This window comes from Cupressus sempervirens, chromosome 8 (genome assembly GCF_028749045.1).
Source record: "Cupressus sempervirens isolate cs-2001-9-10 chromosome 8, ASM2874904v1, whole genome shotgun sequence".
In the NCBI taxonomy this organism is placed as follows: domain Eukaryota; kingdom Viridiplantae; phylum Streptophyta; class Pinopsida; order Cupressales; family Cupressaceae; genus Cupressus; species Cupressus sempervirens.
In genome coordinates this window covers 368,936,495-368,961,771 of record NC_143125.1, presented here as the reverse complement: position 1 = coordinate 368,961,771, position 25,277 = coordinate 368,936,495, and the positions used below count along the sequence as shown (strand labels likewise).

Genomic DNA, 25,277 nt, shown 5'->3' with positions numbered 1-25,277 from the left:
TGAGTTCCTTCTGGTAGGAACTTTTCAGGCTAGTAGGCACAGAGTTGACCCCTAGCAATAGCTACCATCCTCAGACAGATGGACATGCTGAGGTAGTTAATAAGTGGGTAGAGGGGTATCTACGCAACTATATGTCAAGGCAACAGAAGGCATGGGTGCGTTGGCTATATTTGGGCGAATTTTGTTATAAAACTACACACCACATGTCCATTGACATGAATCCCTTCATAGTTCTTTATGGCTATGAGGCATTATCTTTTGTTGCTTTGGCTTCCAGTGAGAGTAGAGTTCCCTTAGCACAGGATTGGTTGCAGGAGAACCAAGATATCATGAGATCTCTCAGAGAGAACTTATAGCATGCTCAGAATCAACAGAAGATTTACGTTGTTCGACACAGGACGAAGAGAGCATTTGAGGTGGGTGACATGATTTTCCTTCGTCTACAGCGTTACAAATAGAGCACCCTTAAACGGGAAGGAGCTAAAAATCTCAAGCCTCATTTTTATGGACCTTACAGAGTACTCAGGCGAGTTGGAGAGGTGGCCTATGAGATCAAGTTACCACTAGATAGTATGTTTCATAATGTGTTCCATGTGTCATGCCTAAAGAAGGCACTGGAGCAACATATTACAGCATCACACGATTTACCTCCTTTGGATGAAGAGGGTAAATTGACTCTGGTCCCTAAGGAGATTCTAGAGGTCAGGGAGAGACAATTGAGGAGTAGGATGATTCAAGAGTACTTGGTGAGATAGAGAGGTCTACCCATAGAGGACGCCACCAGGGAGGGTGAGTCCATTTTGCAACATCTAGCGTTGTGGTTGCTTGTGGGCAAGCATCTTCGAGAGGAGAGGACTGTCATGTCCCCTCTCTAGTCTGACTAGCAGAGTCATGAGAGTTGGCCTACTATTGGAGTCTAGTAGGCTAGCGGTGGTGGATAGAGACTCATACTGGATACTCAGTGACCGGAGTTGGTTCTATAGTCAGCTTGAGAGCCAGTTAAGGCAATTCCTTAATTTTAGGGATTTGCCAAAAATTTAGGAGGTTGTGGCAATGATTAGATTTGAGGCTCCTTGGGACTAGTATACAATTTCAATTTCAGGGTGACAGGGTATATTCCCTAGTTTCTAGGAGCATCCCTAGTTTTTAGGGATGGGACTGCCAGTTGGCCCACATTGCCCAGCATCAGTCACAAGCAGCTGACAAGACCCATTCATTGATTATTTGGTTGGTTTGGCTTTCCAGTTGAATTTGGCTTTCTAGTTGAATTTGGATTTCCACTTGAATAAAAGGAAAAAAATTTCCTAAGTTTGCATTTAAATAAATTAAAATAAAACTATTTATATAGCTAATTGGAGTGATAAGGGAATTTTGGCTTCATCTGATCAGGCAAGCCTATTTTATAGCTCATTGGAAAGGTCTTGAATTATCATAACTTATATTCATCATCCGAAGACCTTTAGGCACCTAGAGTTATGTTATTTGAGGAAAGGGTTGTTTTTCCTATACAGGAAGGCTTTTAATTGAGAAGATACCATTTTATAATAAAGGTAAAGGCATATTCTCCCTTTAGGGTTCGATTGGCTTTGAGAGGGAGATAAAAGGAGATGTTGGCTCATTATTTCATTATATTTTACATCTTTATTCTTGGTATTTGTGATTCTGTATTAAGGAGAGATTCTAGAGGTCTAGAATGCAAACCCTAGAGCCTGGCTTCTACAGTATTCTATAGTACTATTTCAACAGTTGACAAATATTGTTAAGTTCAACGTTTGGAGGTGCTTGCGCATTGCACGTTGAGTGTCTTGTTTGGCACATTGGGATCTTCTTGCTGCCTTGGTGTGGCTATAGCAATCGTACGATTGCCTTTCAAATGGCATGTGATTTGTTGGTTGGCTTACGTCAGCCATCTTTGCCCTTTTAGTGTGTGGCTGGTCCATTCTTGTAGCTAGCGTCATCATTCTTTGTTTATAAACACCTTTGCTGGCATATTGATTATATATATTGCCTGGTATGATTTTTAACTATTCTGGTTGATTGAATATTATATTATCTGTTGTTGTTGCTAATTATTGTTTTACTTATATCTGAAAAATGCCAAAAAGAAGAAACAATCTTTCTGCAACTTCTGTCTAATTCTCTAAGACCACAAGGAAAGCATAGGTAAATCTATTATTTTAATTGAAATTTACAAAATTTCAGTGAAAGGATCCTTTTGGGATCTTTCATGGAGTAAGTTTTGATCCTAAAGCAAATAAGCCAAATTCTTGCCTCACCTTTTTGTGCATTTCATCATCTGGGAATAGTCTTATGAATGCAGTGTAGCGCCCAGTAGCAACTTCTTCATCCGCATATGGTGCAATTTTATCCAGCATAGCAAGTATTTTCTGGCTATAGTACCTTGGAGATAAGGCATATGCAGGGAGGTTCAATGGGGTAGTCATCTTCTCCCAACGATGATGAATGATATCCTCCACCTTTTTGCACAAGGCTTCACATTTTGTGGGGTTAGCATCATGGGCTTGTATGGAAAGCTTTACCTTTCCTACCATGGTGTCCATGCCATCGTACACATCCCCCAAGCAAGGTGCATCTCTATCGGCAAAGCGTAGCATAATCATGATAGGATCGATGAAATCCAATACAAATTGCACATGAGCCCACCAATGCTCATCCAAGATCATACCCCTAACCTTCAAGGCTCTCTCTAAATTTGAAGCCTTCCATACAGCCCATTGGTTACAAATAACCATTTGAACCAATGCTAATTGCACCTTGAAGAGTCGTTTCAGAAGAACAGTATGAGATGCAAATCTAGTCTCAACAACCTATAAGCAAGTTGACAATATGACATCAAATATAAAACGAAGTTATAAACAAGAAATTTGATAATTGAACATGAATATAAAACTTATTCAAAATAAATAAATAAATGAAACTAAGTAATTACAATTTTAAATCTACCTTCAACAACTCCAACTTGGAGAATGATCTGAATAGAGATTGTGACATGTGGTGGTTTGTCACAAACATTTGTATCTCCTCTCCCTCTTGGTATTTTTGCTTCACCCAATCTATTTGGGTGCCAATTTGCTGCATGACCAAGTTGAGAGAGTGAATGGTGCATGGTGTCCAAAAAATATGGTCGTATCGAGACTCAACCAAAGCACCCACACCCTTACAATTCTTGGCATTATTTGTGACCACCTGGACCACATTCTCACTACCCACCATCTCTATTGCCTCAAAAAGAATTCTAGAAATGAATTGTGAATCCTTAACTTGTCCTTCACAATCAATAGCCCTCAAAAACATTGCCCCTTTAGGGGGCATTGCAGTCACATTTATCAATGGTCAGTTTCTTGTGTCTTTCCATCCATCAGACACAATAGTTATGCCGGAAGTTTTCCAAGATGTCCTAATTGGTTGAAGAGTTTTGTCTATAGAAATCTTTTCTTTTTGCAAAAGAGTAGTATGCACCTTTTCAAACCCGAGGCAAATGTAATCAGCTGGTGGTCTAAGGATGGCTGCAACCATTTCCTTCCAATATGGCAATCGTACCAAATTGAAAGGAAGACCATTGGCATAAAGGCAACGTGCAATTGCTTCATTAGCAATCTCTCTTGCCTCCATTTTGAATGCTTGGTCCAGTGGACCTCTTTTGCAGGTAATAACTTCTACTTCATCATCCTCCTCTCCCACTTCCAAGAATGGATGTTTGGAGGATGCAACATCATCAGTGGGCACATTCACTATGCTCTTTGAAGATGAAGGTTTGCACAAACTTGTTGATTTTCTCACTAAACAATCAGCAGCCTCTTGTTCTTTTATGAATCTGGCTAATTGTGCATCGCTCAACCTTTTTCCATCTTTACTTCCCTTGCACAATGTTATTCCTTTACCAGTGGGACCCATAAAATGAGCTTTGACCCCAGAATACATTGCATCTCCAAATGGATGACCCTCAAGATTGAAGTTATCGCTTTGTTCTTGCCCTGCTGCTGAACTTTGACTATCAATAGTGGTCATTCTTGCACAATAGAAACTATGAATCTAATAAGAAAATAGAAAAAATTAACTTAGAAATGTTTTTAAAAAACTATGAACATGAAACATACAAGTGCAAATATACAATACAAAAATACTAAAAAAGATGGCCACACTTATTCTTTCATTTCTTTATAAAAAAAAAACGAGAAAATCTTGAAAAAATTCTTCTAAAACTTGATAAATTCATGAAGATCTAAAAACAATCACTAAAATAACTCATGAAATGGATCGAATGCTTACCTTAGATGCTTAATCGTCCTTTGTGGAAGCTCAATAGACACCCTACGAATGATCATCTTCAAAACTAATGCCCTTGCTTTTAGAATACCACAATGGAGACCAAATGAGAAGAGAGCCCAGCTGCAAACAAAATGGGAAGAATGGACAATGAATGGCCTCTTTTAGGACTGTTTTAGGGTTGTGAGGCAAATAGGAGAAAAAAATATAATAAAGAAACATATAAAGCACATGTTTTATTAAGTCACTTAAGTGACTGGCCACTCAAAGCATCCGGATGCTCACGGGATGTGCCCGGATGCTCTTTGGATGCTCTCCCAAGCACCCCGCATGTATCCGTAGGAGAAGGAAGTGCTTCCTAAAAGCACTCCCCGCACATCCTCCCGCATCCGCACACTAGAACACACCAGCATCCGCATCCCCCTCCATCCTAAACGCATTGGTAACTTAGCATGCAACTAGAGCCATTTGATAAGTTCAAGATGATTAGGTGCCACCTCAACATGCCTATCTTGTAGACTTGATCATCTTCTCGATGATGAGAAAATGTATTGATACTCAATAATCGAGCCTTCAATTGCAATGGCATATTGCTGAATTGCTTCATCTTCACAATTATCTCTATCTCGTGGAAATCCTCTCATTGCCATGATATTGAACTTGTTGTATTCCAAGTGCTTGAATCTAGGACTTGGATTTTCGAAGGACTCCAAGTTTGTGATAACTTCTTCAACTTGTAGACTTGATTATTTTCTTACATAACTTACTCCTTGATGTTTATTTTCATAATATGATCTTGAACTTGGATTGGAATCTAGTTTTTGGCTTTCAATCTTGGACCGTCTTGCTTGCCTCGAATCCTCATACTTGTTCTTGTCCTCTTGATGCAACCTTGCCATAGCCTCTTGCCCTCTAAACCATCTCCTTTCATAGTTACCTTACAAAACAAAGGAGAGAATTGTATTAAATTTGTAAATAGATCATGAGCAAAATTAAAATTGTTAAAATGATTTGAACATAATGCCTAGATGAGAGAAACCTTCCTCACGAGCCACCTTAACACCATTAAAATATAATTTTCCATTTCAGACCTGATTACTGATTTGATTTTCTTTCTTTGGACTCTCCTCCACCACTTTAGATCTCACTTTGCATCAAACATGAACTTGTCTTTTCATGTTGAAATGTTTCTCTTGGATCACTACTTAATGTTTTGGATTGGAATTCATCATGAAATGTGAGATTGTACAAATATTTCCATCTAAAGTTCTGATTTTAGTAACAAAATACCCTCCTTATTAATTGGAATCAGGTTTAAAATGTACCTTTGTCCATGCTTGAAATCACCTAGAAGTTACATTGGATGGCCTCTTAATGGCTAGGGTTTTTTAAGGGGGATTGGGTGTACTTGTACTTGACAAATCTGCACTAGTCAAATATAATCTTGTACAAGGCAAGTGTGGATTCTGCACAAGTACAAGGTGTTTGGCTTTAAAATCTCGTCCAGCAACCAATTGCTTTGCAAAACTATAACTTCTTCCCTCAATTTGAAACCATTTTCACTTAAAATTCTTGCATGTACTTGTAAAAGTCAAGTACAGCCTTGCACAAGGTAAGCATGGATCCCACATTAGTCAAGTACAGCCTTGTGCAAAGCAAGTTCGGATTCCAAACTTGTCAAGTACAAGGTGGTCTTCAGTAAAGGTGAAAAGAGAGGGTCAAGTAGCAATGCTAATTACATAAAATATAACATTTAAGTTAAATATTTTTATGTAACATATACTTTAAGTTATATTTTATGTATTTAATATCAGAAAGTTTGAGAGTAATTTCGGATTCATAGGATTTGTAATGGAGATTCTAAATTTTGTGAGATCCGAAAAAAACTTAGACAGCCGAATTCTAGGAATCAATATGCTTTGATTAGTGTTCATTTTCAGGTTAAAACTTCATCTCTTCTTGCTTTGCCTCTTTGCTTCATCATTTTTATGCCTCAGCTAACTCATTTCATCACAAATCTCTTGACATCAATCCCACATCCTTGTCTAACTTTGCCCAACTCTCAATCATATCCCTAACTGACTTGACTCCCTAATGAGCCAAAGTTGCTCGAAATCATCTCTTAGACTCAAAGACTTGAAAATTGCCACTAAATTACGACTACTTGAGAAAATTACCCCATTGCCAAGCAAAAATAGCGGGTCCCTATTTGTAATGGGGTGATGGTGTGAAAACCTTACAACAATCATAAAGAATTGCATTGAGCAAGGCAAAGAGCCCCCACCATTAAAAACTTCGAATTCACTCTACCGAGTCATTCTCAACTCTATAGGGCCACTAGAAATCAATGGAGAGGATATAACCTGATACCAACAATACAAAGGCCAATGCACTGATGTAAGCTACAAAGATATTAGACTCGCACCCCTACTTGATAAAATTTAAAACTTATTATATATTGGTACTTGTTCTGAGCACGACTATTATAAGAAATCATAAGTACATATTGGTGGCGATACACCTCTAAGTCAAAGTTAGACCCCGTGATGGACCTAGATGGACAAAGAGAAAAGTTGAGGAAAACAACAAACAAAATAAAAAAGCAAAAAGGTGAAGTGGATGAGGTGGCAAGTAAAAGTTGAAAAAAAGATTGGAAAAATAAATAAACAAGAAAACTTATTTTGGAGTGGTGCGAGCCAGATAAATTAAAATTAAATTAGGTATGGGCAAATTAGGAGAAAATTGCACTTTATTATAATGTTACACTTATAAAATATTATTAAAGTGACAAGAAAAAATATTAGTGCCAAACTCAAGAAAAATATTATTAGCCTTCGTCTGTAGCTTTGGAAATTCAAGTTTTTCTTTTACATATAGATGATAGTTAAACGATTTATGATTTGAGAATTGTGGCTTATGTGTATACTTTCATCTGTTGCATGCTTTCATGGATCAATCTTAATAAGTTGACTTTACGATCTCTATGAGCTATCCTTGCCAAAGCTCTTTAGGATGAATTTGTGATACTTGAGCTAACAAGGTGATAAGTTGGTGGAAGATGTTGCGTGTGTCCTATGCAAGAAGATGAAGGCTTACTGATAGGTTGGCATCGTAAAGTACTATGGATGTTAGTAGTGGAAAGTCTAGAAACAGAGGTAGATTAAGAATCAATCAGAGGCAAATATGATGTTGAATATTGTGACGTAAAAATTAGGGAGAGGTAAATGTAAAATAAGAATAAGTGTATGTTGTTTATCCCTTATTTTGCTTATGTATTGTCCTAAGCACCCATCATTTAAGACCTTTTAGCTACCGTCCTTTAGTGATTTTATGGACAATGGATGCATTTGTGCTCAATTTGTCTTTTCTCCTTCTTAGTTCCTCCTTTTCAGATTCCATCAATGTAGTTCCTGAGACCTTAGGGTTACCCCTTCTCAAAATAACCATAGTATAGGTCGACCAAGTCCACCTATACCGATTGTATTGGCCTAGGGGCCATTTTTGTCTCGAGGATTTGATTTGGAAATTTGGGTGACCTCGTTGGCTTGCTTTGCTTTCAATTTTGAAAACTAGTATAGAAAGAAGCCTAGGCCCCTCAATTTCACATCCAAGGAGATCCACTAGATATCAAGAAGCAGTCACAAACACTCTTAAGAACACTCAAGCTAGCAAATTCAAGGCATCCATCAAACGTTCAAGGTGTTTTCAAGATTCAAGGATCCTTTGTGAGCATTTCATCTTCAAGATCTAGCATTTTGTTAGCCATCAAGGGAGGAGATCTACACTACGGCATTCATCTTCTTCTTCTTTGGTGCGCATTTGCATCCATGGTTCCATAAGCATTTGTGGAGATTTCCTATAGCCTTCATTGAAAATTCAACATCTACAACATTCAAGCATTGCAAAATCCTTAATGACAAGGGTTTCATCAATCGAGGTGAATATTTACATTTTTGTTTCTTCCTTACATGCTTTACATTTCATTTCCTTTCAAGGTTAATTCCTAAAGCCCCTCCCCCCAAACAAAAATCTTTTTTTCTTGTGTGCAGGAAGAGGGTATCAAAATTGCAAATTCAGATCTTGAAAGTATCAGTCATAACCTTTCGGAAAAATATAGGTCAACTTTGTTCTGATGCTCCAAGAACATTTCCATCATCCTCTAAACCTACCAGTAGACATCACCCAAATTGACCTATACCTAGAGATCTACGATTTTATGGGCTTTTGTCCTAATGACATATCCGTAGTCAGATTTTTAGTCACAATTCCAGATCCACAGTTTTTGGAGTGAAAAAAGCATTTTCCTTTGCATGTACCAAGGTCAGCTTTCCACCCTTCTTTTTATCTCTTAGCCTAGACGTATTTTTGTATTTTAATTGGGTAGATTGCATATATATATAGCTCCTAGATCTATTTCATCTTTGTCACTTAATCAATTGGGTCAATTCACTTTCACATTGGATGAAAGAAGACTTGCTTGCATACTTAGTATAATTTGGGTTTAATATTGGCATTCCTTCATCCTATTTAGATTTCACTAATCTAACTTGAGTTATATTGAGAGTTATGTTTGGAAGCCCCTCTTTCTCTTGTATTGAATGGCTTAGTGTGAAAGTATGTAATTAATAAATTTATCTTGTTCAGTTTACATTATTAAATTTATTGAAACCATTTTCCCCCTAAAAAAACTTATTGCATTAGGAAAGCTAAGGAGGGACCTTCAAGCATAACTGCTCATAGGGCTCGAATTAGATCAGCACTACTCAAGTGAAAGGGATGCCAATACTAAATCTAATCTAAGTCCTTTTCCAACATGTATATCCAATGAATTGCTTTCTATGTGATATTCCTTCCCTTTATAATTGTGTTAATGATTGATTTGATTATGTGTTTATCTAGTGCAAGTAAGTTTATCAATTGAGATGCAAGCAATGAAAAGCACATATGACAGCAAAAAACTTTGGCAAGGATCAGATCTGAAACATCAAATTAAGCACTATGAAATGACAAAATAGGAAATCAAACTCACCTTGAGGATTAATAATATGGATTACTTCAAATCTGAGAAACAAGTAGCAAACTATGACCAAAACTTAAACAGATTGGGATTCGGGACTTGGGAACTAATATTTGTCAAATCTAAAAATCTAGAGGTCTTTGGACAAGGACAACCTGGGTAAAGGACAAGGTCATCCAAGACCTAATCTGCACAGATTCAAAGCTGATGTAGGAGCACCCAGTGGTGTCAGGACAATCCAGCATCACCCAAAAATATATTTAATGATAGGTTCTATTTGATATTTTTGCATCTATGGATGCTCATTTGGACAAATTGGAGATTACAACTCTCAAATTTTCACTGCTACTTTTCTAAGTCGATTTTCCAAATTTCAGGACGACATTAAAATGTAGAAAAAATGAGCCATTTTGTAGGAGGGTCATATTTATAAAGAATTGGAGGGTATAAGTTCAAGGGAAGGTTGTAATCGGAATTTTAAGCACTGTGAAAAAAAAATCCAGATCAAAATATTTCACCATTTGAAAGTTATTGTAGTTTTAAGTTTCCAAAGACCTCTTGAAAATGTTTGGACACATTTCAGGCACTAAACAGTCTCGTATGGCCCCAAAAAATGGAGGGCAGTCGTAGGTGATCTAGAGTGTTCTAGAGCACTCAAAGAATTTTTTGACGGTGTAAACAGTTCGTCAATTGGAGTCCCGGATCAAAAGTTATGCTTCCCAAAAGTTGGACCACTTTTTCTAGAACCTTCTCTTTTCGTGCCTACTTCTAATTTGAATTCCAGATCCTCTATTTTGGCATCCGACCGCCAAATTTCATGATGTTTCTTGGTTCCAACCCTAAAATAGGATATTTAAGGCCCACCTTGGTAGTCAAACAACAGGTTTTTAGGGAGTTGTGGGAGAAGGTATTGTGAAAAGGGTTTTTCTCCAGAATCTAATAACTTTGTAGCTTGTAGAGCATATAGTTGGGTTTGTTTGGATAGTAATGAATGTAATAGCTTCTCATTTTTTATAACAGAATTTCCTTTTTCTATTGTGTTCATTTGTGTTTTGAGTTGTACACTCATCAAGAGAGTGTGTAGATAGATCGTTGACTATGAGGTAGTTTGTACCAGGACTGTGGTTGTGAGTTAAAAAATAAGTGAGAAAATGCCTCCTCAAAGGAGCAGTGGTGGATGAGTTGTGGGTTATAGAAGAGGATTTTAGAGCCCCCCAAAGACAAGTGGAAGCCTTGCAAGAACAACTACAAACAAGGATTAATGTTCGAGAAAGAGACGAAAGTGAAGAAGAATATGAAAAAGAGGGGGTAAGTTGAAGAAGTCCAAGAAGGGGATAGGAATCCAGAAGCTAATAGGCTTTTGAGGGTTATTTCCAGAATTCTGACCAAAAGTTGATGTGTCTACATTTTCTCAAAACCTTAATCCAAATTAGTTGATCGATTGGATCAATGATATGGAGGAGTATTTCAAGTATGAAGATGTAGAAGATCCTAAGAGGGTTAATTTTGCAAAGGCCAAATTGAAGGGTTGTGCCAAAATTTGGTGGCAAGAGGTCCAGATGTATAGGAATTGAAGAAGAAAGGAAAAGATAATGAGATGGGATCGGATGGTGGATAAACTGAAGAGACAATTTATTCCCGTTGACCATGAGCTTGATTTGTTCAAGAAAATGCAAGGGTTAAAGCAAGTAGAAAAATTTGTCCAAGAATATATAGAGCAGTTCTACCGAATCCTCATCGGGACAAGTCATCCGAAAGCTAATAAGAAGAAGATTGCCCATTACCTTAATGGATTAAGGCCAAGCATTTAGGAGGAGTTAAGTCTAGTTAGCATGACCAGTATTGAAGAGGCATAGCAGTTTGCCTTGAGGGTCGAGGAGAAGCTAAAAAAGAGGTTTGAAGGAAAGCAAAGAGGTCGAGGTCAATGAAGAAGGGGTGGTGGTAGGTCCTTTGGAAGTCAAAATGAAGGCTAGAGGAAAAATGAAGATTTGGGTACCAATGGAAATCTAAGGAGTGAGGGTTTCAACTGCTCTTGTAATCAAAATCATGGAGACCAAAGAGGAAGAGTAAGAGGAAGAGGAAGGCTTGGACAAGGACCAAGGAGAGGGGTTTTAGAGGAACTTATTTTCATTGTGGTGAAGAAAGGCATCAAGCGTATGAATGCCATCTACACCAAGGAAAGAGAGTTGAAAGCCAAGCGAGAGTTGCACATGCAGATGAAGAAGCCAAGTCTGAGCACTCAAATGATGTAGAGAGGGGAGAAACCCTTGTCAAAAGAAACCTGATAAATGAAGAGGAGTTAGATCAAAGGAAGAGTTTGTTTTGCTCTAGGTGCAAGTGTGAGGACAAGTGTTGTGAAGTAATTTAGATCAGCGGAAGAGTTTGTCTCATAATCGGTGCAAGTGTGAGGATAAGTGTTGTGACGTAATTATCGACAATAGGCGCACTGCTAATTTGGTATTAGAGGAGATGGTCATAAAGTTAAAGAGAGAGAGACCCACATTCGTATCGGATTGCCTAGTTGTAGGATGACCACAAGGCTATGGTTAATGAACAGTATTTGGTGAAGTTCAACATTGGGAGCTACAGTGATGAGGTACTATGTGACATCATACTCATGGATGCATGTCATATGTTGTTGGGGAGGTTGTGGCAGTTTGACAAGTGTGCTATACGTGATGGTCATGCAAACACCTATTCCCTGACAAAGGATAGAGTTCGTCATAAGCTGAAAGCCCTAATGAAGAAGAAAGCAAAAGTATGCAGTAGTGCTAGGATATGTCTTGTCAATGGGAGAATATTTATGGATGGCATGAAACATCAATACTTGTGTTATTCTTTAATTCTTAGGGTGGATAAAGAAGGTAGTAAAGAAGTTCTAGTAGAGGTTTCAGGTATGTTGAATGAGTTTTAGGACATCGTATCTAATAATGTCCCTAAGGGATGTAATCGTACTTCTAGTCCCCCAATTTTAAACTTCCAAATCAGCCCCATCATGTAAATCTTTGGTTGGTCTGTTTTGCTGATTATGATGTTGCAGGATTTGACTTGTAAGAAGACAGTATTTGGAGAATGTATTGAACCTGAACCTTGATCCACAAAGTTCAAAAGGTCAATTTCAAATGATCAAAGCTTGAGATATAGTTCAGATATCATGGCACTTAGTTTGGAATTAAATTTAAAGTTCTGATTCTGAAGTTTCAAAGATTATGGACTCCAGGCCCAACTTCATAAGCACGAGTTATCTGTTCAGATAATGAGATCATCAGTATGAAGGTTTAGGTTTGAAGTTCAGAATTTTCCATTTCAGAGGTTCATGCAGAATTAATGGTTCAAGGAAAGCCTATAGTTCAGGTTCAAAGTGCAGATTTCAAAAAACGGTCTCAATTCAAGTTTAAGAAGACAGATTCAAAGGTCAAATTGGAGAATTTGGACGCACACCATTACAACTTTAAAGTTCGGGGTACAAGATTCATCTTTCCAAGTTTCAGTTCAAGTTCAATTCATGTTTCAAAATCAAATGTTCATCAGTTCTTAGTATACTCCTATGGGTGGCCATTATAAACTCCCAAAATAGGACACAAGACTAATGAAAATATAAAAAAGTCTTTGAGAATGGGCCACTAAACTGTGTTTTCTCTTATGCTCAAATAACCCATTATCGGATTCAGCAGACAAGTTGCTTGAAGGCATCCCGTGGATTAAAAGAATCATTACCAATATCAATTTTGTGTTCATCTTGCTGATAAATCAACTCGGATACACAGAGTCTTTGGGTTACGGATTTCAAGAAAAAATGAATATGTTATAAGAAACACAAGTGCCATGTCAACAATCGGGTCTGAACATAGGCATTCTAATATATCATGCAATTCAAATCATTTGAAAGACACACAATTATGGACATCATTGGAAATGCCGACTCGCTGAGTATCCCATTGTTATGGAGAGGCAAAGATCGACATCTAGGCTCACCTCATCCCCTACACAAATCCCAAAGTATACATGTGAAACCCAATTGATGGCAAGAAAGGGGAAGTCTACAAAGTTTAAAGACATCATGAGCCTACAGGTGTGGAAGATTCAATGCCCAAGTTCATGCTTAAACAAAAGACCCACGGCCATGTGAAGATGGATAAGATACTCCCTACTTGATGTTCATTATGGATAAATGGCAACAGCACGCATCGAGATACATCAAAATTCAATGACATAAATGGTGCTTGTTTAATGAGACATGGTCCAAGTAAACCATTTGACATAATGCTTGTTGTTCATTCACATGATGGATTGCATGACTTGGAAGATCAAGCCGCAGATAATTAATACAGTCATGTTTCAAATCTATTCAACCCGTAAATGATCCATATTGTTGAGCACTCATGTCAGCTGTGTATGCATAGGAGAACTTGATTGAATGCCTTGGATGATGGAGCAAGACTTACAGTTAGTGATGTCGGGTGTAGGAAGAAAAGATTTGGAAATGATGTTGCACTCCTTTGAAGCTTGGTATCGTAATAAATTTTGTGGATGGGTCGGATTCTCTGTTAGAACATCTCATCATTTTATAGCAGGAGCAAACATTCTACTAATGCCATCAAGATTTGAACCTTGTGGACTAAACCAACTGTATGCAATGCAATATGGTACCATTCCTATTGTTCATGCTGTCGGTGGGCTGAGAGATACTCTCAAACCCTATGATCCATTTGCAAATTCTGGCACTGGGTGGAGATTTGAATCTCCAGAATCATCAGCATTGGTCCATGCACTTGGGAATGCCTTACAAACATATCATGACTTCAAACAAAGTTGGCTGGCACTCCAGAAATGTTGTATGAATCAAGACCTTAGTTGGGATAATGCTGTACAACAGTATGAGGAAGTTCTTCTTTCTACAAAATATCAATGGTGACTCAATCAACACAGGCATGACTGGAAATACTAGCATGTGCTTAATTCTATGCTATTCATTGAGATATATACTCTGTTAGTATGAAGCTCTTAACATATTCTTAACAATAATGGGAAAGAATTTCCCAATTAGTATTGTTGGTGAATCACTTTCTAGAAACTTGTAAGCAGTGATGAAGAAATGGTCTGATTCCAATTCCAAGAGAAAACATTTTAATACATAGCCAGCAAATATCATGATCATACCAAGCACCCATAGATATTGTCAACGACTCCTAACTTCACTTGATTTTGCATCTATCCATTGTAATTTTGGAGCAAGCTTTGCAAGCATGGTTTAACTTTTGTAACCAGACCAAAAGGAATCTATTGTGAAACAAATATTATAGAGTTGTATATCCTCGAGTTTGATTTCTGAAAGGATTAAAAAGCCAAGAAAGCAAAAGGCTTGAGAGAGGGGAAATATTGAAAATAGGATTCTTGGTCTCCTAATGATATAAGGATGTTTCTTTCTTAAAAATCGGTTACAAATGGAACTAAAGAACAAATATGTGGACAAAATAGAAAGATAAAGGCCAAGAAAAGCGTTGAAAGAGGGGAAGAGTTAGAGATACCGAACAGTCAGTTCTGGAACTAAAGAATAACCGAATGGTCATTGAAGAGCTTTATTGATTGCAAATTCTTCTCCATGGTAGAGGCTTCTTTTCTGCAAGAGTAGGTATTGCCGGAGTAGAGGGGAGAGTAGTTTATTTTCATGCATTTCATTTCATGTATTTTGGGGATTTTATATTCTGATTTTTGTAATTGATTTGGCAAAGGATTGTGAGCAAATAAAGTCCGAGAATTCTTATTTGTGATGTTCAATACAAAGAATCGAAGTATTTGGTTATTACTTTTCTAATTATAATCAATTGGAGCATGGTTGTATTCAGTTTTGAACACTTTCTTACATCTTGAGTCAAATGGCAAATGGGTTGTAGATCAGAGTATTTTCAACTGTTCCTGTTGCAAAGATTAGGACATTTAATCTTCTTTTTATTTCAGTTTCATTGTATTTACATTTACACTATTCATTTCTGCAGTACCAATGCTGGGAAGCCATATGAAGTGTGGCTTCTTGGAGTTGGCTAGGTTTAGGGTTAAATTCACTGCCCAAGTTAGTTCAGTCTAGGGCTAGCTTGGTTTTCCCTCTTCCGTTCTCAGGTTAAGAACAAACAAATTCATTGAATATCACTCGATAAGGGAGTTGTACCTTTCAATTCAGAGGAAATCTATCAACCTGATGATAGATTATCCAACTGTTGGTATTGAGTCGTTCTTTCAGATTTGGGCATTTGTGAGTTAAATTGAAAAGAACAAATCTGTTTACCAACAAGGGGTTACCACCAATAAGGTGAATCAGCCATCAAATAGACTTAGTCCCTAGAGCTAGTTTTCCTAATAAGGTTGCTAATAGGATGACTCTTACTGAGACTAAGGAGTTGAACTGACAAATTCAAAATTGCTAAGGAAATGTTTGATTCAGGAGCGCCTAATTCCATGTGTAGTACCTACACTAGTGGCACCAAAGAAGGGTAGAGAGTGGAATGTGAACTGACTCTAGGGCCATAAACAAGATAACCATCAAATACAAATTTCCCCTACCAAGGATGGATGATCTTATGGATGGCTTGAGTGGAGCTCAATACTTCACGAAGATACACCTCACGAGTGGGTATCACCAGATTCAGATCAAAGAGGGCAATGAATAGAAGATTGCATTCAAGACCAAGGAAGGTCTATACGAGTGGTTACTTATGCCCTTTGGGCTAGCCAATGCACCGAGCACCTTCATGCAGCTCATGAATGAGGTACTCAAGAAATTTTTGGGAAAATTTGTTATTGTATATTTAGATGACATTTTGATTTTCAGTAAGACACTAGATGAGCATTTAATGCATATCTGTAGAGTCTTTGAGAAGCTAAGGGAGGAGACATTTTTGATTAATACCAAGAAGTGTAACTTTGTAAAGAGGGAATTAGTCTACTTGGGCTTTGTTGTCTCACCCAATGGTCTCAAAATGTACTCAGAGAAGGTGAATGTCATCCTAGAACGACCTACCCCAAGGTTTGCTACTGAGGTAAGGTCTTTCCATGTTTGGTTAGTTTTTACAAGAAATTCATTAGAACGTTCAATAGTATTTGTGCACCCATAACTGAGACAATGAGGAGGGATAGAAAAGAGTTCAAATGGGCTGCAAGAGCTACAAGAAGTTTTGAAATGCTAAAGAAGGAGGTGACAGAGCAACCTATGCTAGCACTCCCTAATTTCAACAAGGTGTTCCAGGTGGATCGTGATGTCAATGGTAATTGATGAGAACCAATTATATTTCATTTTCATATCATATTTTAGCCTCTTTCATGCACCTTCACACCCATTCCTATATTCCATTTACATTCCAAATCCTATCATTTTACCATTTAATGTTGCACATGAATAGATATGTATATAAGTGGTATTTAATATAGCTTTGTGATAAAATATGGAAATTAATTATTGATTGTCTTTACTAATAATTATTATTATTTTAAGCCTTGGAAAATATATCTTGTAGTATGCAGACTTCCTGTCATCAGCACACAGACTTCTTGTCATATTTTTTACATGAACTTGCAGAACAACAAATAATTTCAGCAATTAATTTTATTTTATATGCCGCTTATATGTCATGAAATGACATATATTATTTGTTGTTATAATGAATGGAGGAAAAGAAAACACCTATTTTTATTGCACAACAAAATACTATTCTTATGGCACAACAAATTCCTATTTTTATGGCACGAATAAACTCCTAATATTATGGATCAACAAGATCCTACCTTTATGGCATAAAAAATTCTTATTTTTGCGGATGGTCTTATTCCAGCACACAAGCCATAAATGATGTCATAAAAGAAGACAAGAGAATGGGAAAAAGCCATAAATATTGCCATAAAAGAGGACAAGAGAATAGGAGCAAATGCAACAAAATAGGTGGGTAGAAAAATATGATTGATGGTACAGAAAATGATATGCATAATATTAGAAAAATTATGCAACAAATCTACATAGAGAATAAAGAGGAAGTGTATGAAAAGTGAAACAACTTGTATTTTGTTTCACGCCTTATAAGGAAATGTAATTGCTATGAAAGGGGTGTGAATTAGCATGTTGAAGGTGGGGAGAAGCATATAGAAATTTGTAACAAAGAATTTGTATCAGATTGTTGATGAATACAATATTATTTTGCATGATCGAGATAGCAACGTAAAAAGGCTTTCACCCCACCTGCAAACTAGGGAGCAAGGGCCTACTCCTTGGTGAAGCATGGTGACATTTATTCCTTTTAATTGCAAAAATTTGTGTGTTTTTTCTATCTAATTATTTGATTTAATTTTAAAAATTTGATAGTTGAGTAATTTTGTTTGATCAAGATAGTTCTAATTTCTTTTAATAGATGTGTGATTTTGATTAGTTTGATTTTATTTAAGATAATTCTAATTCACTTTAATTATTGTCACATTTACATTCATTGCATTAGTTTGATAAAATATTTTTGGCTTGAGCTTGGTTTGAAATTTTTTATTAAAATTTGGTTTTAGTATTATTAATTTAGTGAGAGGTTTTGTTTTTTTTTAATATTTTTTTTTTAAAATTTGTTGTGTGTAGTTCCAGTAGCGAGGAAGTGACAGTTCATATCTTTGGAATTGTTTTCTTTGTTGTAGGATTCTTTTCATAAGTGCATTCATCCACACTTGGCTTGATATCTTCATCCCTTGAGCAAATAGCCACTATACCTTTCATCAGTGTACGACCCCGGATTGAAATTTTTAGGTACAAACTGAGGGAACCAACATAAGTCCACATTTGATATTAAAAAGAAGTCAATTTAAACCACAGTTTTGGCATACGTTTTTTTGCCTTATTGCTGGGGAGTGGTATTAAAGGCGTGAAATCGTAGTGAGCTAAGTTAGGACCATTGTGCCTTGGTGAAAATCTACTAACAGTCAACATTGCTTAGATGATTAGCCTTGGTTTGCTTTGATTTTAATCATAATAGATGCATTGTTGGATTGTGTAGGTAGACCTTAGAAGATAGCTCATCATATTTATATCTACATTCCTTGTTGTGAGTCAATTGATAGAAAATAATTGAATTTGAAGAAACAACATAAAAACAATAAAAATGTTGCATTTAAAAACCAAAATGGAAGTTGGTGGGGAAACTCCATCGAACCAAGGTAAAACTTTTATACCCCCTCTATCTCATGAATGCCACATACATTCTTGTGATTCTTCATTACCATTTTCACATGCATCCACAAATTTTATTTCTTTAGATGAGCAAGAACATATAATTGATGAATTTTTAGGACAATGGATTTTGGAAAATGAGTCATTTGGTGAAAATTTAACCAATTTTTGTTGCAAGGAAGAAGATAAGTGCACATGCCAAGTTGACATGGTGAAGGAGATAGACATTGTAAGTAAGCCTAAACGAATAATGATAAACATGTACTTATTTTCTCTATAACTCAAGAAACTAATATAAGTAGAGAAGATCAAGGTATGGTTAAAGATTTTGAAATGTATTATGATTCAATTGGATAAAAAAGACAATATGTTTCTTCACAAAATACTTATTCACCTACTATATATGGTGAATGGAATAATGAAGGCTCACAACAATCACTATATCCATCTTTACCATCTCCATTATACCCATCCCACTTCATCCCGCCCACTTTACATCCACAACAATTCTTACCATTTTCATTATTTAATCCATCTCATATACCATCTACTTTACCATATCCACCAAGGGAAATTACAATGCTTCATAATATATTTGTTAATGTTATAATTCTGTCAGATAAATCATATATATATATATATATATATATAGAGAGAGAGAGAGAGAGGGTATATTAATTGTGTTATAGCTATAACTAATGTAAGTTAATATAATAAAGAGACATGTCTCTTCAAGAGGCATGCCTCTTTATAGCATATATATATTCATTCGAATAGTAACTTGGAAAACACATAAATATCTACAAGTGCTATTACAAGTTACAGAATATAGTAATTGATCCTATTTCACTAACATGGTATCAGAGCCAGGTTTCAATTTGGGAGTTGTTAATGTGTCACAAAAAAAATAGCATGGCAGATACAATATGGTGGGCGGTAGATATTCTTAATGGAGATAGTCATATTTTATTCATACTACAGTGAGGAAGGTCAAAACCGAGAATCTGATTCAGCATGGAAGTAGGCTACAAAATTCTTGCACTGTGCAGTCTAGTATCGAGCTTTAAAGCCATATCATGAACAGATAGAAGATTATAACATTGTAACATAAACCTTCAAATAGTAAGGTGTCTATTTTCATATGAAGACTTGTCAATATTTAACACAACATCTTTGTCATCATTATCGAGGGAGATCATTGCCAAGGTAGCACTAGACTGAGGGCTCCAGAAAGAACAAAATATAAATGAAAAAAAAAAAATGTCTGATGATTGAGTGTTGACTGGTTCTACTCCCCATTTTTATCTCCATATGTATAGATTTAATGAATTCACATGAGATATGGCTCGATGTTTGTATCTTTGCTGAGTGTCTAGGTTCAACTAACCTGGTTTGCGATTTGTCTGAACTCCTCTTTGCTTATTCATTAAATATATGAATTGGTGTTGAGTGCCTCATAACTAATGTCTCTCCCTTGGTCAAGACCTCCATTTTCTATTTGTCTGGTTGCTAAGGATGATCAAATGAGGATCACCTCTGAGTTCTTAATAAATATGCACATAATGAAATTACAGGTGTACAAGGAGTGCCATAGATTAAAATTGGAGGAGTTGCGAAAGACGAAGTTCGTGTTGTTGTGAGTACACGTGTGTGTCACCTTCATATTCAGGGGCTCCCCGTTTTTCGTGTTTGTGGTAACTTTTGGGATCTCTATATTATTGGGTGGACAACTAACTACAAGAGGAGTGCTATTCATATTGGTCTCTTTCAAAAAAAAATCTTCAAGAGCCTCAGAGGAATTCTTCCTGACTTGTCATCCATGATTTCTCAGACCAAAGTGTCCCATAATCACATATTTTTAGACGAGGAGAAGTTGCCTCATGATGCAATAAAATCCCTACCGAATGATTTATCAGAGATTTTTGTCCATTAAGGATGGAAATTTCAGTCAGGATCCTATTTCAAAGCTAACCTTGTATGGAATTAATTTGAAAGTGAAGAAGAGTATGCAAGTGGTAGTTTGTGGCATTATTGAAGCTAGAAAGTCGAGCTTTCTATCATGTATATTAGGAGTACAACATATGCCTCACATTCTACATGGATTCAAACTCAACAAATTGATTATAATCAACTAGTAATGTATCGCTGATCTCATAATGGTAATGTCTTTACTAATTAAAGGAGGCATATTTAATGAAAAGAAGGTAAGTATTCTTTATTTACTTAAATGATTATAAATTCAAATAACATGATTATAAAGTTATGATAATATTCATGATAATATTATTATGGGAGAAATTCTTAATATTATTATTAGGAATATAAAATGGAATAAATTCTGAACGTACCAAGAATATGGCAGTGCTTAGTACATCTGCAACAACCCTCATAAAATCAACCGAAAGAAATTTGAACCATGGTCGTAATTCATGGCAATATTGGTCTTGTCGGACATTCTACTAACTTACACACTTCTAAAAGATGCATTGTATTTGTAGAAATGATGATAAACAAGCACATGGGCATGGGACACATTGCGAAAGCCATACCAATGTGGCTTGAACTACAAGGAGATAGGTTGTGTGTCCAAATATATGCAACTTTGTTGGCATACCTCTATGTTCAATAATATAAGAGTGGAAATCTAACATTGTAAGAGGGAATGATAAACAATGTTCTATTCCCATTTGAAACGTCCTTATATGGGAGCAGAAAAGGCGTACTCAAATTGTTTGACAAATTCTTACATGGAGGAATTTCCTAATTTGATGCATATGGACCTTCATTAGAGCAACTTATATTATTATTGCAGATAAGTATTTATTATCCTCGGGTATTGCATGTATCTACTCATTGTAGTCTCTCTCTTATTTTGTATTGATATAATTACTATAAAGAGCTATTTGCCTTGATCTTTTCCTTTGTCTCTAAGGATGTTCTTGTAGGAAAATAAGATTGGTACATTAGGCATGCTACCAAATATTGTGCAGACTCAATCTTATAATAGTAGCTCCAAAGAAGCTGTGATTTAGGATTCACGAATCATCTGATGATTAGGTTGGATAATGTGAATTTCTGGAAGCAAATATCCTTGATGATTGAAATTATGAGAGGGAAACTGACAGTTCATTAGAGGCAACGTTGGAGAAAGAGAGGGAGCAAAAAATAAAAAATGCTTAAATCAAACTTTTGATGATATTGGTTCAGAAGGAGTAGACCTTGTTGAAGGATTCAACACTAGTCAGAAACTATAATAGCTAAAGGACTATGATTCATGGGATAAAGTCTCATGTATGTAGGCTGGAAGGCTTTATGCTATCAAGATACCCATTGAACTAAGGAAGCATGACATGACTTGTTACCAAGCGGTTAGAAGGATGATAATAGATTCAAAGTAAGTCTGATACTTCATAGGAGAGAACCTTGTGCTAAGAGGTCAGAAAAGTAGATATCAAACTAAGAGGAGAAACCTTATACTCTAATATGTTTTATGGTGAATGTTGTGACAACACCACATGACAGTATTTGTGGAGACTTCATGCAAACTTTTGATGTCACACATGTATGAGCCTATCCCTTGTGTACATCATGAAGAAGTGATGACTTCTAAATGATTATCACTTGTATTAGGAGAAGTTGTTGTAAAGTGACGCCCTTACAATAACTTGTAGCATGATTCATTTTGTGAAATTGTTTCATGTAAAGGCTTTATCTTATAAATCAACAACTAGGTGTTTGATATAATTAATTTGATTATCTACAAGTTGCTTGTATAGATATAATTTTGGTACTTGGTGAATATCTTGCCCTAATATTCTGATAGGCCAATACCATACTGAGTACTTGGTGATCATCATTCAATTAATGTTATCTAGTATGATATCAAATAGTAATTGGTGAATATCATATGTTGATATTCTGATAGGCCAATACTTATATGATACCATATACTGAAAATATTTTGATTAAAGATTTCCTATATGTACTATTTTTGAAATATTACCCATGGTGTAATATCTATGTGTTTTATCCTTCTTCATTTAGAGGGAGTGATAATGTTATAATTCTGTCGGATAAATCATATTATATGTATGAGATATATAATTTATGACAAATATTATATATGGAATAATTAACTTATATTAAGAGTGATATATATATATATATATATATATATATATATATATATATATTAAGGGTATATTAATTGTGTTATAACTATAACTAATGTAAGTTAATATATTAAAGAGACATGTCTCTTCAAGAGGCATGCTTCTTTATATCATATATATATTCATTCGAATAGTAACTTGGAAAACACATAAATATCTACAAGTGCTATTACAAGTTACAGAATATAGTAATCGATCCTATTTCACTAACAATATTAGATAATAAGGTGGTTCAAACTGCATATAATGATGAGATTTTGATGATCCTTTTACATCCTATTAATGTGGACAAAATTGGTGTTGTGACAAAAAGATGTGATTTTTGTTTAAAAGAACAAGAGGAGTGTATTGATCAATTCACAAACCACCAATTTAGTTCTTATTTGCTTCTTGGATCACCAATTTTTTATATATTTCACACACATAAGGAAACAATCCATTATGATTTCATCATCAAAAAGATAAATGTGTGTTGGAATTAATCATGCGCTAAAAGGTGATCTATTGTATACCTTAATCATTCAAGAGTTGTGTGTGATACCAAATGATATCTTACAAGATCTATCCTTTAAAAATGTTTTCATATTCAAACATCTAGATCTTGAGAGGCCTATAACAAAAATGTGCATTCCTCACACACTTATTCATTTGGGTCCAATTGATTAAAAAGAACTTGAAGGATTTGAATGCATTAATGACCAAAAGAATCATGAGTTAATCGTGCGGAGGACATAATGTGACTTAGTTTAATCATGAGTCTTGTAAGTTTCATGTTCTTGACTAATTCTTTACAAGGCACACATTTGGGGATAAGTTGAAGACATATGGAGTAGGTCCTTCAAGTAGATCGTGACTGTCCTCATACAGATCCTCATACATCATCCCAATGATTAATTCATCTTCTTATTGGAGAAATTTGAGAGACTATCATTGCTCTTTTACTATAATACCTTATTTTTGGAGGATTGCTTCTATTGGATCAAGGATTTATAGCAATAGTGTTCTTCATACTGATAATATTAATTTGTTTCTAATGTTGTTGACCATCATAGACATTGGACCTTTTGGAGATCAATATCATGACGGCATGGTTGTTTAACAACATTGTATTTCAATCCACAAACTCCATATTTGTTATGGTTCATTTCCCATTCTCTATTGTTCATTTGTTACATCTTCATTCATTGCTATGAGGCTTTCACCGTTTTATAAATACTATCAATGTCATCGCTATTGTCTCTTTGCTCATTTTATAATTATTGTTTGACCAGTTTGCTTATAATATTGTTGTAAGTCCTGAAAATATCAAACCTTTAATTTGTGATTGTTGTTGACACTATCTTTCAACCTATTATGTTGTTGAGTTTATATATATATATATGCCCATTGTACATGTATTTTGTTTTTGATATGGTCCCTGACATTATACATGAAGCCGCTAACACATATACTCTAGTCCTTTGTGTAAGTTTTCTGCAAATTCTGAGGATATAATACTGATGGAGAATTAATAACTTAGTGCAAATTGATCTACTACAATCATTGACTGAATGTTATTGTTCTGGAAATCTGCAATAACTTCTGGAAATTTTATTTTATTTTTGTACTAAATCGCCAAGGAGCAGATTGCTAGAAGAGCAAACTTAAGATTGTATTGTGTGTTCTCTATCCACAATCTTGCTCCTACTTATATATTAACTAAGGGTCTTGTCTTTTCATAAGACACAACCCCTTCTAGGTCAGCCCTCCATGAAACAACTTACCCCTCTACAAATTGGCGCCCTTGTCCATTAACTAATAGTTAATTATTAATTAACTACAATAGTCAAATATAAGGCATATAAATATGCCTAGCAAATTGCCGATCTATTCTAGGGAGATGTATTTATCATGAGGTCATATATAAAGGAAATTACATGCATTTTAGATCTGTCTAATCTGAAAAATCAGAACATTACTATGATCAAGTTATCGGGACTTAACACTCCCTATTAACTTGATAATATAAATGAGAGAAACATATCTAGCAACATTGTTAAACATAGATTTGTACTCTATATCTATTTGATTCAACCAAGCATGTAGTATCATGGTACACATGATACTTTGTCATATTACTAAACCTGTAATATGAATTATCACTAATACTTGTGATAACAATATTACATGTGATCCAATACACAAGATAAAATCTAACGAATGATTAAATTCTTCCTTTATCCAAACTGTGACTCATAGGCACTAACAAGCCTATATCACAATATGATCCTGAATTAAGATCTGCCAATGCACAGGATAAAATCCAGAGAATCATTAAATTCTTCCTTTAACCAAATTGTGACTCATAGGCATAGAAATGTCTATAACACTATATCTTTAATTCATCCAAATTCGCCAATAGTTCCCTATTGTTTTAGAATATTATCTCAGAGATCGTCATCTCATATAATGTATGTTCATTATCACAGAGATTGTCACCTCTTTAGATAATAAACACAAATGGTGAAGCCCATAACAGTGAATAGCCTGACAATAATAATTTAACACAAAATTATTTTATTAATAATCAAAGAATACAAATGAGTTATAATTCAACCATACCAAATCCTTT

At 35.5% G+C, this 25,277-nt stretch overlaps 1 protein-coding gene across 1 annotated transcript in view; it reads right to left on the bottom strand.

The window, feature by feature from the left end:
* COG0212 (NagB/RpiA/CoA transferase-like superfamily protein) overlaps window positions 1–25,277 on the bottom strand; it is a 172,427-nt gene that overhangs the window by 124,541 nt on the left and 22,609 nt on the right. The gene's annotated exons all lie outside the window — the stretch shown is intronic.